Source organism: Rana temporaria, chromosome 1, assembly GCF_905171775.1.
Source record: "Rana temporaria chromosome 1, aRanTem1.1, whole genome shotgun sequence".
In the NCBI taxonomy this organism is placed as follows: Eukaryota; Metazoa; Chordata; class Amphibia; order Anura; family Ranidae; genus Rana; species Rana temporaria.
This window is the reverse complement of record NC_053489.1, coordinates 108,241,001-108,254,216: the sequence shown is the minus strand read 5'-3', so window position 1 is coordinate 108,254,216 and position 13,216 is coordinate 108,241,001. Positions and strand designations below refer to the sequence as shown.

Genomic DNA, 13,216 nt, shown 5'->3' with positions numbered 1-13,216 from the left:
CAGATGTATCTAGGTCTTTGAAGGTAATGTTGTCTTAAAAAATTTGGAGGATTATGAGTTGGGCCCATATTAGCTATGGGTGTCCCTGCCCTACAATACGTTATGTTGATATGTTAATAGCAGATACATACGGTTTTTGTTGGTTTTATAAGTGCCTTCGATCTTTTCCTGTTTCTGTTTATGTATTAATTGTATGATATGCATTGATTGCATTATTCTTCAAAGTTGGATTGAATTTAATTTGGTTTAATAAAATAAAGGGCTGCTATGGCCACTTGAATCCAAAATTGTATTTGTCGTCTGGTCATTTTTGGGATGGGTTGTGTTTGGATTACTGGGGTTAGAGAATATAGGAGCTTTGGTGCTCTGTGAGTCCCTCAGTCATGACTGCTAAGCACAGCACAGGAGCAGGCCTTACATACTCCATAGACACATTCCCTGTGTCAGCCAGCGGCGTCTATAGAGGAGAGGAGGAAGCATCAACAACAGATTGGCCCATAGTAAGCTTATGGATGACCTTACCGCTCATGCATTACCAGCTATTGTTGGAGCAATCTCCTCTCCCCTGCAGATCTTTCTTCCACCCAGAGTTATTATAGGTGTTAGGAGGGGGAGGAGCAGTATTAAGATTAGTTACATATACCTCAGAATTCTACTTTAACCTCTTGCCGTCCATATAACTTACAAGGCAGCTCTCCTGCGCAGGATTGGGTACCTAATACCTGATCCTGCACTTCCGGATCTGGGGCGAGCATGAGCGCCACCGGCGACCTGCTTCTGCTGTGATTATACACAACAGGAGCTGATCTGCGGGTACCGCAGACTTAATGTCCGCACCTGCCAATCATTAGGCAGAGAGCCAGAATGATGATCTGCCTATGTAAACAAGGCAGATCACCATTCTGTTAGTATTGAAGGCATTGATCCTGTGTTCCTGCAAAGTAAAAGCACCCCCCCTACAGTACACAAGCACTGGCTAGGCACACAGTTAACCCTTATGTTTGCCCCTGATGTTAACCCCTTCCCAGCCAGTGTCATTAGTACAGTGACACCTTTGACACTTTTTAGGGACCAGTGACACGGATCGCTGTATTAGTGTCACTGGTCCCCAAAAAGTGTCAATTAGTGTCCAATTTGTGCGCTGCAATATCGCAGTTCTGCTATAAAAGTTACTAGTAAAAAGAAATAAACAAGAAAAGTTTCATAAATATATCTCATAGTTTGCAGACGCTATAACTTTAGCACAAACCAATATACGCTTATTGGGATTTTTTTACCAAAAATATGTATTGGCCTAAATTGATGAAGAAATGTGATTTAGAAAAAAAAATTTTTTTATTGGATATTGTCATGGACCTTGGAATGCTGAAGGGTATCTCTTTGAAATCTGTTACACAGTGGGGGGTCTTCTGCTTTGTCTTAAGGCCAGACGGCTCCATTGTTCTGTGTCTGGCTATTGTGTACATTGATTGCCCCCTGGGGCTTCTGTCTCAATACACATAACAGTCCCTCCATTCAAGCTATCGGCCCAATCTCGGCTGACTCATGTTCAAGTCCTCATTTGCATGGTTATGAGGACCTGAAGGAGTCCTGACTCAATAGTAGCAGAGGAGTGTCGGGAGAGCGGAAGCAAGCAAGGGTCTCGTTACAGATATGTTTTATAGCAGAAAGTAAAAAATTGTGTTTTTTCAAAATTGTCAGTCTTTTGAAAAAACAACAAAAAACAATGCAGATGAGATCAAATACCACTAAAAGAAAGTTCTATTTGTGGGGAAAAAAAGGACATTTTATTTGGGTACAGCGTTGCATGACGGCGCAATTGTCAGTTAAAGTAACGCAGTGCCATATCGCAAAAAATTGCCTGGTCATGAAGGGGGCAAATCTTCTGGAGGTCAAGTGGTTAGATAGTTTGTTTGGGCTGAGCTGACCCAAACAAACTAAATCTGTAGCTTGTTTGGGGCAGCTTGCCCAAACAAATTATTTAAAGGGACAGGAAATCTGGAATTCAACTTCCATTCTTTTTGTACTGAAAGATAACTGCCAGATTTCTGAACACAAAGATCCTTATCCTGGCTTGTCAGGTTTGTGAATTTAGCCTATACTCTTATTTCTCAGTAAAGTTTAGGATGTAAGATCCAATCCCAATAGTTTAATGGTGTATATTGCCATTGTCATAGATGCAGTATGGGGTTTAGCATTGTCCTGCTGAAATATGCAAGGCCTTTCATGAAAAACACATATCGGGATGGTAGAATATGCCGCTTTTAAAACCTGGATATATCTGGATATATCTTCCAGCATTGATGGTGCCTTTCCAGATGTGCAAGCTGCCTGTTAGATATGCACTAATACCATCAGAGAAGCAGGCTTTTAAACTGAGCACTGATAACAAGGCGGAAGGTCCCTCTTCTCCTTAGTCAAGAGGATGTGACACCCACAGTTGCTAAAAAGAATGTCACATTTCCATTCATCTGACCACAGAACAGTTTTCCACTTTGCAACAGACCATTTTAAACACTTAACAACCGCCCCATAGCCAAAGTACGGCTACAGGGTGGTTGCTTAACTCTGGGAGGCCGTTAATTAACGGCCTTCCAGAATCGCGCTCCACCGGGTCCTCACGGATCACAGTAAATCGCCGCTGATAGCGGCGGTTAACCACGTGATCGCTCCGTCCAATGACGGAGCGATCACTTGTAAACAAACCGGCGTCATGTGATGATACTGGTTCCTCCCTCCACTCTCTGTACCGTTCGGTACAGTGTGAGAGGAGAGGGGAGAGAGCGGAGGCAGCAGCAGTGCTGTGGGCTGGATCTGTGACAATTGCAGTAACAGATCCAGCCATCCATCCATCACTGCTCAGCCATCCCTCCCCAATACTCTGCCCATACAGTGCAATACACAATACTCTGCCCATACAGTGCAATACACAATACTCACAATACTCTGCCCCATACAATACTCTGCAATACCCCGCAATACTCTGCAATACGCCCCTCCTGCTTCTACCGACTCAACGCTACGATTGAAGGATTGTTTTTTGTTTTATTTCAAGCTTTCCAGCCTAGAGGTGATTAAATACCATCAAAAGAAAGCTCTATTTGTGTGAAAAAAAAGGACGAAAATTTAATTTGGGTACAGTGTTGTATGACTGAGTAATTGTCATTCAAAATGTGAGAGCACCGAAAATTGGTCTGGTTATTAAGGGGGTTTAAGTGCCCAGTTGTCAAGTGGTTAAATGAGCTTTGGCCCAGAGAAGTCAGAGGCTTCTCTGCATGATAGATCTTTACCTTGCATTTTTTTATCTGAAATTGTTCAAATTTCTGTCCATCTTTATTTAACCTGCCTGGAAGTTTTCCAGAGTGTGGCTCTGGGTTAAATTTCAGTACTATTAGCGGTAACTGCGAGCCACACACAGCATTGCACTGCATGATCCTGGTGCAGTATACTCACCTTGTCCCCAGGATCTCCTGCGATGTTACCCCGCTGTCTCCGTGGGCTGAGAAATTAGCCTGATTTTGCACTCTCCAGCTTTAGTAAATTAACCCTTCTGACTCTCTAGGATGCCCTTTTTATGTTATGTTACTGACCAATTGCCAATTAACCTTATTAGTTAAAAATTTCTTCCAGCTTTTCCTTGATGTTATCACTTACTATGCCAGCTTTTTGTTGCCTTGTCCCATTTTTATGAGATGTGTTGCTGCCATCCAATTCAAAATTACCCTATTTTTTCCAAAATGCTACATTTTCTCAGTTTAAACATTTGATATGTTTTCTACTGTGAATAAAATATGGGTTTATGAGATTTGCAAATCATTGCATTCTTTTTTTATGTAGGTTTTGCACAGCGTCCCAACTCTTTTAGAATTGGAGTTGTACAACAGTAGCTAGGTAAATGTTTGTCAGAGTGATGAAGGTATTGCAGCTTAAGATGCATACTTTTTGTATAATGACAATCTGCGGCTATGCTAGCTCTTCAGTCCCTGGACTAAATGCCAGCAGATGGTTCCATTATTTCCTGCCAGATTTCTAAGGTTACACACAAGCTGTGATAGTTATGTATGTTTTGACTAAAATTAGCCGAACACGAGTTTTGGGAATTGTCCAGCTGCTGAAAGGATCCATAATTTTTTTCACAATGTTTTTTATTTGGTGGAAAAACATCAAAACGTTACTGAACAAAACTGTGCAGTGTAAATGGTTACAGTAACAACACAGTGGGGGTTATTTACGAAAGGAAAATCCACTTTGCACTATGAGTGCAAACTACAAGTGCAAAGTGCACTTGAAATTGCACTGAAATCTGAGGGGTAGATCTGAATCGAGGGGAAGCTCTGCTGATTTTATTATCCAATCATGTGCAAGCTAAAATGCTGTTTTTTTCCCCTTGCATGTCCCCCTCAGATCTACAGCGACTGCAGTTCCAAGTGCACTTCCAGTGCAATTTCAAGTGTAGTTTGCACTTGTAGTGCAAAGTGGGGTTTCCTTTCGTAAATAACCCCCAGTGTGTAAAATATATATAAAAAGTTAAACTTTTTTTTTTTTTACATTTTGGATAGAGTAGGGAATGGTTAAAACCCCTTTCAGGTCCCATGGGGGAGATTTTTCTTTACTTTCTGTTCTGTACACAAAACTGTCGCTAAAACAAGTATCCTAATTTCCCTTCTATGGCTGTTCTATTGCCGAATCTAAATTCTACATTTTTCCTCACTTTCTGTCTTGGTAAAATGGTGAAAAACACAAAAAATGTATTAGTTTTCCAATACTCTTTAAAGTATAACTCTGCTTTCATGAAAAATAGGATTTTTTGTACTCACCGTAAAATCCTTTTCTCTGAAGTCCATGGACGGACACAGCTCCTTAAGTCTTGACAAGTGGGTTATGTTCCCTGTTTACAGGAGAGGACTAGGCAGAAACATGTTAAATGGTTAAATACATGTTACATTAACAGAGTTGAACAGCCCCGCCCAGGGGGCGGTCCCTCCAGACATAACCCTCCTCACTGCAGCTTGCAGCCTCAGTTCGTAACAAGCAGTACAAACCTAAAAAGGAGGGGTGGGAGCTGTGTCCGTCCATGGACTTCAGAGAAAAGGATTTTACGGTGAGTACAAAAAATCCTATTTTCTCTTATCGTCCATGGACGGACACAGCTCCTTAAGTCTTGACAAGTGGGACGTCCTCAAGCAGTGTCAAAAAACGAGGGGTGGGAAATATATCAGTAAAACCAATTTTAACTTCACCCCAAAACAAGCAGAGCTCCTCAAATGGAGGAGATGCAACTTCAAACGGCCGCCTGCAAACACTAGCGGGCGAAAAAAAGCATCAGAAGATGCACTCACAGCAACCATGTAAATTCTGGAAAGGCTGTGAACGGACGACCAAGTCGCCGCCTCGCACACCTGAGACCGACGCATGTTGTCGGACCGGAAAAGGGGGGCCCGCCCCTTAAGAACACAGGCCTGTATGTCAGCCTACCTGATCCACCGAGAAATGGTGGGCAACGAGATTGTCAGTCCCCTTTTGTGGACCAGACACCGACACTAAAGAGTCAGATCTTCCGAAACTGAGCAGTAGCAGGCTAGTATACCCGCAAAGTGCGTACCCCGCCTAAAGTATGAAAGGCAACCTCCGTAGGGTGCGGCGGCCGAGGACAGAAAGATGTGAGAAACAATGTCCTTATTCTGGCGAAAAAGCCGAAACCACCTTCGGAAGAAGGGTAGGTCGCGGACGCACCACCACCTAAGGCTATGAAGGATCAAACATGGCGGCTTGCAAGACAAGAGCGCCAACTCAGAAACCCCTCTGTAACAGAGGTAAAAGCCACTTAAAGGGGCCACTTCTGAGGTAGTGTCAAGAGAAAATCTCTCTGATGTTTCCAAAAGGAAGATTCCCGAAGAACCGAGAGCGCCAGAGTCAAAACTCATGCGGGAAAAGATGGGCCAAGGGGGGGGGGGTAAGGTATAGGATAAGCCCCCTCCACAAAAAAAGGTACCCACCAGGGAACGGCCGCAGAAAGGCCACTGAAAGAACACAGCCAAGGCTGAAATCTGCCCCCAAACGGTGCTCTAAGCTAATTTTTTGATCCACCGAGCTGTAAAAACAGCAGGCCGATGGACCCCGAGTACGTCCGTGGACGTCACTCCATCTCTTTGCACCCAGAGATGTAGGTCCGCCAGACACGACGGTAGGTTCACCGGAAGAAGACTACCGTGCCCTCAGCATTGTTGAGGTGACCGGGTCGGACAGACCCCGGTCCCTTAAAGTCTGGCTTCCAATAGCCCTGTCGAGCAAGTCAGTGACTGAACAACAGGAGGAAGTATGGGACCTCGAGACAGGAGGACCTCCTGCCCTGGCTACCGCCAGGGTACCTCCGCTACCAGGCGGCCGAAATCGGCGCACCCAGGATCTGAAGCTATTAAAGTCGTCGGGATTCCTCAGCCTCCACTCTGTGGGGAAGCCACTACAATGGGGGAAAGGCATAAAAGTCGCCGAGACAGACCCCACAGGGCCACCAGCGCAACTTGCACGTCTGTACCAGATCGCTAGATCTGGCCACTAACCTTGATACCCCTGTGGCTGAGACGAGTGGCTAGGAGATCCATTCCCTGCGAGGCTCACCTCCTGCCGGGGAGTTGACTCCATGTACCAAGACCAGTTGTCCTGATTCAACATCAGGCGACTCCAGTAGCCCGCCTGCCGGCATACCTGATGGTAGCCCGAAGCCACCGGCGTGGCGTTGTTAGGTTGAATCAAGATCGGACGACCTTGCAACCCCCTCGACCATGAGGAGAGGCATAGCCTCTCATAGTACCGCCCATAGTACTAGGGCAAGTAACGGTAGACAAGGTCTACGGCACCTGGTATTTCCAGGCGGACTCCCACCCAGGTGCTAACCAGGCCCGAGCTTGGGCAGTTACCGAGATTGGGCGCATATAGGCCTGTGTGGTCGTAGGTCCACTCACGTCCAGCGACTCTGGGCCGACCGGACCCCCCAGACGCCCTCACAACCCTAGAGGTTGGCGTCCATTGTAATCTCCACAGAAGGGAAGAAACCACCTCCCAGACCGAAAAGTCAGGGATCCCAGCCACCAATTCAGAGAGACACTGACTAGGTGGCGTACCTGAATCTGATGATTCAGAGACCAGAGATTCGAGTCGTAGGCACTCCAAACTGAGTCGGAACCAGGGCCGACTCCAAATGTTTAACACCCACCCGAATTCACGGAGGGTCCGAAAAGCCACAGACACAACCTCTGAGTCAGGAAGTCGTCTAAGTAGCCACGACAGCAAGGCCTCGCTGTCCCAACAAGGATAGGATAAGTGCAAAACTCCTTGGTGAAAATCATTGGTGGCGCCCAACGTGGGGCACGAACCCACGACCCTGAGATTAAGAGTCTCATGCTCTACCGACTGAGCTAGCCGGGCTGCTGGCACCAGTTCAAAAGGAAGGCCCACAACTGACCGTGGGCATCTCCATCGCGAGGCACAGAAAAACTCTATGACTTGCGCAAAGTTGAACAAGCATGTATGCGTCCTTATGTCCAAGGACGCCAGAAAGTCCCCCGGATGGAGCGCAGCTAAAAAGCTATATAGGTAGCAGCCCCATGGTGGGTCGTACCTATGACCTTTTGCACCGAAGTGCAAGTGGCTACCCCACTGAACGAATGGATTCCGAGCGGACCTACCCATCATTTACAAAGACCTTTAGGTCCTTGAAGCCCAAAATCGGATGGATCATGCCCATCCTTGGGACCGAGATAGAGTCCCTCAAACCACTAGTCCTGCGGAAAGGATAAAATCACACCGCAGCTTAGCAAGTCCCATACTGCTCAAAGGCAGACCGAGCCGGGAGAGGGAGACACGAGGGAAGAAAACTGTTCGGTGGATCGGAAGGGACCCTATCTAGTACCCCGAAGATACCACCTCACAGACCCACTGTCGGAGGGCAGGGAGGTTCACCGAGCTGTTAACAGCAAAGGCGACCCCCCACTTAAGAGACGGGCATGGGAAGCTACATACATTGGCGGGTTCGGGTGCCGGCGCAATTGGCTTACGCACCCAGGGACGGATCAGCCCCCCAGCTGAGCCCTTGTCGGCCCAGGAGGTTCGCCCGCGGCCCCTGACTGACGGAAAAAGACCGCTTTGGAAAAAGAAGGACCCGGCCCACGGCGGGGCCCCTTCCCCCTGGAAGCCTGAGGGAGGAGAGCGCTCTTCCCTCCAGTGACATCCTTGATAATGTCAACCAGCAAGGACGCAAAGGTCTCCCACCCAAAAAGGGTAAATCAGTCAGGGCGTATGTTAGAGACCTGGCCAGCAGACCAGCATTCCAACCAGAGAAGGCGCCATCTCAGAAACCAAAGCCCTGGATATCAAGGGTGCGGCATCCAGTGAAACATCACAGACATATACAGGGCCCTGGACCTGCAGGTCCGTTAGCCTAACAACTTCGGGAGAGAGTAAAGTACTCATTGCATTGTCCGGGAATCGAACCCGGGCCTCCCGCGTGGCAGGCGAGAATTCTACCACTGAACCACCAATGCATTTATCCACTGTATGGTTCAAAATGCTCACTCAGTGAGCGACTGGGATCCAGAGTAGTGGCCACAATAGGCCGCAAGACAGACCCCAGCATGATAGACATGGAACGGGTCAGAACTTCGGATCTTCTCAGTCAAATTCATACAAGCGGGGGTGTCCCGCAATAGGGGGGGGTGGTCACCTATACATGACGCCCGGAGGGTCCACCACCGGAGGAGAAGCCCACTCTCTTAAAAGGCTCCCCTCAAGGGGCACCGAGCCGCCAGGCGGTGAGGGACTACAAAAGCCCTCAGTGGCTTTTCTCATTCCGCGTTTTTTTAAAAATTAGCAAGAAAGGGCACAGAAGGAAAACCTACACAGAGCGGTCTGATTTGTGTGATCCCAAAAAAGACCAAGCCCTCAGCGGAAACCCAGCTGCACTATCCAGCTACAGGGAGTCCCGTACAGCAGTGAGAAGCGCACCTCTAAGTGCCTTATCCTGCACCCCCAGGTATCTGGTCCATGGCTCCATCTGTGACAGAGCATTCCCCAGGGGATAAGAGGGGGGGGGGGAGGAGGGCACTCCTTTGACCCCTGCCCGTCCACAGTCCCCCACCCTGGCACCAAGGTGTCCAGGACAAACAGTAAAAAACCATCTGTGGGATCCCAGGTGGGGAAGGACCAGATACTGACTCCAATAGAGCAACCCATACACATAGTGTGTATGTATATTTACAGAAGCTCCAACACCCTATGCAGGGCAACTCACCCTTCGCTGCGCTGGTCGGGGGTATAACAGGGGACTCACCGAGGAGGAGACTGCCCAGCGCGCCATCCGCCCACAGCACACGGCGTGTGGGGAGGAAAAAATACTGTGAGGAGACTGCGGCATCCGAGGGACCTGTGTGTACCATAGGATTCAGCACTAGGGGTCAGCCAAGATGGCCGCCGAACGTCCTCGGAGTGCGGCTACGGCAAAATGGCCGCCAATGGGAGTTTTCAATGCAATTGAAAACCACCCCAAAAATGGCGCCAGAGCCGGCCGAATGGCGGCAAAACGCAGCATTTAAACAGCAAAAGCCTCTAAGGCTTTTAAAAGTGTAAAAAATTAAAAAATACACACAGAAACCTCACAGAAAAACTCAGGCCAGACACAGTCCCCTCAGGGAGCCCCCCCCCCCCGACAGCGGCAAATGTTTGCAATGCAGCAGAGGGAAAGGAGCAGGGGAGGGAGGAGAAAAGGCCCCCCAAACCCCGGGAATGCCCAGCCGTACCAACCCACCTAAGCGGGAGGGACTGTACTTACCTCAGAGCGAGCATTCGCTGACGCATTCCTGACAGAACTACAACCGCAATGGAGGTAGCTGTCGGCCCGGTCCACTGTGAGTGAGACAACACCACAGCCCAGTCATATGTGGACCTCGGAGCAAAGCTCACCGGCCACCTCAGGAGTCATGAGGTATGGCGTGGCAGACCAAGCCTCTTTGCAAAGGTGTGTCCACGCATGCTGGTCGGACTGAGAAGACTACAAGGATCTATAATATCCAGCCTGTCTCTCAGCCGACAGTTGAAAGAAGATTCTTTAAGAAAAAATTAAAAGAAAAGAAAATAAAAGAAAATTTCTCCTCAAGGCGCTGGGCCCAAAGGGAGCCATACGTCCATCTCCTTTGCTAGGCAGAACGAAACTGAGGCTGCAAGCTGCAGTGAGGAGGGTTATGTCTGGAGGGACCGCCCCCTGGGCGGGGCTGTTCAACTCTGTTAATGTAACATGTATTTAACCATTTAACATGTTTCTGCCTAGTCCTCTCCTGTAAACAGGGAACATAACCCACTTGTCAAGACTTAAGGAGCTGTGTCCGTCCATGGACGATAAGAGAAAAAATATTTAGCAAATATAAAAATAATACAGCATACACCTTTTACACACATGTAATTTAAACACTTGACTCCAGGAAGGTCTTACCTCCTTCATGACCAGGGCATTTTTAACTATTCAGAACTGTGCTACTTTAACCACTTCCCGACCACCTGCCTTACATATACTGTGGTAAGGTGGCTCTATTGCGCAAGATCATGTACCTGTATGTGATTTTGTCAATAGCCACTGGGGGGGAAGGTGCGTGGCACTGGAGCTACAACCCCCCCCCCCCCCCCCACAGAGGCAGAACGGCGGTCTACCAATGTAAACAAGCAGATCACTGTGCTGTCAGGCATGGACACTCTGATCTAGTGTTTCTGCTAATCAGGACCATGGATCACATCCATGAAGTGTCATTTATACAATGATCAGTGCATATTTTTTAGCACTGATCACTGTAATAATGTCACTGGTTCCCAAAAAGTGTCAAAAGTGTCAGCTAGGTGTCCGAGCTGTCTGCCGCAATGTCGTTGTCCAGGTAAAAATTACTGATCACCGCCATTACAAGTAAAAAATAAACAAAAATGCCATAAATATATTCCCTATTTTTTAGACGCTATAACTTTTGCACAAACCAATCAATATACTCTTATTGAGATTTTGTTTACCAAAATAATGTAGCAGAATACATACCGGCCTAAATTGATGAAGAAATCTGATAAAAAAAAATGGGGGGGGGGGATATTTTTTATAGCAGAAGGTAAAAAATATTGTTGTTTTTTTTTCAATAGTGTCGTTCTTTTTTTGTTTATAGCGCAAAAAAACAACAACGCAGAAGTGATCAAATACCACCAAAAGAAAGCTCCATTTGTGGGAAAAAGGACATAAATATAATATAAAATTATAATAATTTATTTGGGTACAGCCTCACATGACTACACAATTGTCAGTTAAAATAACGCAGGAACCAGCACCGTGAAGTGAAATGTCAAGCCTCCTTGATGCCGGGGACGAGGGGGTCTCTACATATGGATAATGACTCAATTAAAAGGTGTCTTTCTCTACCTACTGGATCCTAAATCTATTTGCATATGGGATAACAGAGAAGAAGCAATAAAGCTCTATGGTAATGGTGGTGGCAGGAAGAGGATCTAGAATTTATAGAAGACGTAGCTAACCAATGGAGTTTCTGAGTTATAAACAAAGTCAATGAATGGTTCAGTCTACATGTCTAAAAACCAGTACATCTTTGCAATACATGCACATTTCCTATTTTTCTTTTTAGAAATTCTGCAAGTACAGTTTACAGGTACAAAGTACACATTGACCCTGCCAGAAATCCAATGAGCTCCTAATTTCCTGTGGACTCCTCAGCATCCCAGTTCTCCTCTGTTGACTACAAAACACCTCCACCTTGTGTAATGGAGGAGAGGGGCAATGCGTCCTCCTATCCAGCAGAACAGAACTGGGAAGAGTTGACAACAATGGTTGATGCTAGATGTTTGGCAGTTGAACAAGTATGTTTCTGTACTTGCACTTTCTTTAATAGGATAAAACACAGAGGATTATGCAAGTTTTGCAGAGATGTAATATATATTATTTTTATTTTGCACAGACATAAACTTTAACTGAACATTTAGAATGTCCTGACCTTTTGTAAATTATCCATTCTTCCTGGAAGAACACCTTTAAATAACAAAAAAGGGCAAATGTCTTGGGTCCATGAAGCGAGAATGGCAAATAGCAAATTTCATTAGTAATCACCTCGTTAATTTCCCAGAAATGATGGTACACAGTAATACAAACAAGTGTTTCTCAGCAACCATCAATTATTTAAACTGAGGAATAATATATCCTAATTATAGCAACGTTTCCTGGCAACTTTTTCAATTGTATATGTTTAATTTTTTATATGTTCAATAATTGTTTAAATTAATTTGCATCTTATTTAAAATAACAATGAGACAGTATAGTCTCCTATAACAGAGAAGATACGCATTTCATTACACTAAATATGTGGATTTTTTTTCACAATACATTCAGTGTTAATTTCATAGACTAAAGCTACTAAAACATTTAAGTCGACTAAATGAATATTATTTTAGTTGACTAAAATATGACTAAAACTAAAACAATTGAGATGACTAAAATACCACTAAAACTAAAACAATTGAGATGACTAAAATGGGACTAAAACAAAAATGGCATTTTAGTCAAAAGACTAAGACTAAAACTAAATTGAAATTTGACTTCAAAATTATCACTGGTCTGTAGTGCATATTCATACCTCAATACCTTAAATAATAATATATTTGATTTTTCACACCAGCAGTATAAAATGAGTTTGGAGATTGTAGAGAAATGTTCACTAATGCATTACAATTTAATTACACCCATTAGATTTAAGATGACTAAAATGACTTTTAGTCTACTAAAATGTACTGATGATTTAGTTGACTAAATAAAACTAAAACAATTGCAGAAGACTAAAATGGGACTAAAACTAAAATGCCATTTTAGTCCTAAGACTAAAGCCTTGTACACACGACCGAGTTTCTCGGCAAAAACCAGCAAGAAACTTGATGGGAGATATTTTTTTGCCAAGGAAACCGGTCGTGTGTACATTTTCGTCGAGGAAACTGTCGAGAAACTCGACGAGCCAAAAAGAGAGCAAGTTCTCTATTTCCTTGACGGGAATGGAGAAAATTGGCTTGTCGAGTTCCTCGACAGCCTAACAAGGAACTCGACGAGGAAAACGATGTGTTTCGCCCGTCGAGTTCCTCGGTCGTGTGTACGAGGCTTAAGAATAAAACTAAATTGAAATTTGTTGCCAAAATTAAC

At 45.5% G+C, this 13,216-nt stretch overlaps 1 protein-coding gene and 2 non-coding genes across 5 annotated transcripts in view; all 3 read right to left on the bottom strand.

The window, feature by feature from the left end:
• Positions 1–13,216, bottom strand: part of RASGRF2 (Ras protein specific guanine nucleotide releasing factor 2) — a 486,592-nt gene that overhangs the window by 170,988 nt on the left and 302,388 nt on the right. The gene's annotated exons all lie outside the window — the stretch shown is intronic.
• Positions 7,353–7,425, bottom strand: TRNAK-CUU. The gene has a single exon. It is a non-coding gene; the product is annotated as a tRNA-Lys (tRNA).
• Positions 8,470–8,540, bottom strand: TRNAG-GCC. The gene has a single exon. It is a non-coding gene; the product is annotated as a tRNA-Gly (tRNA).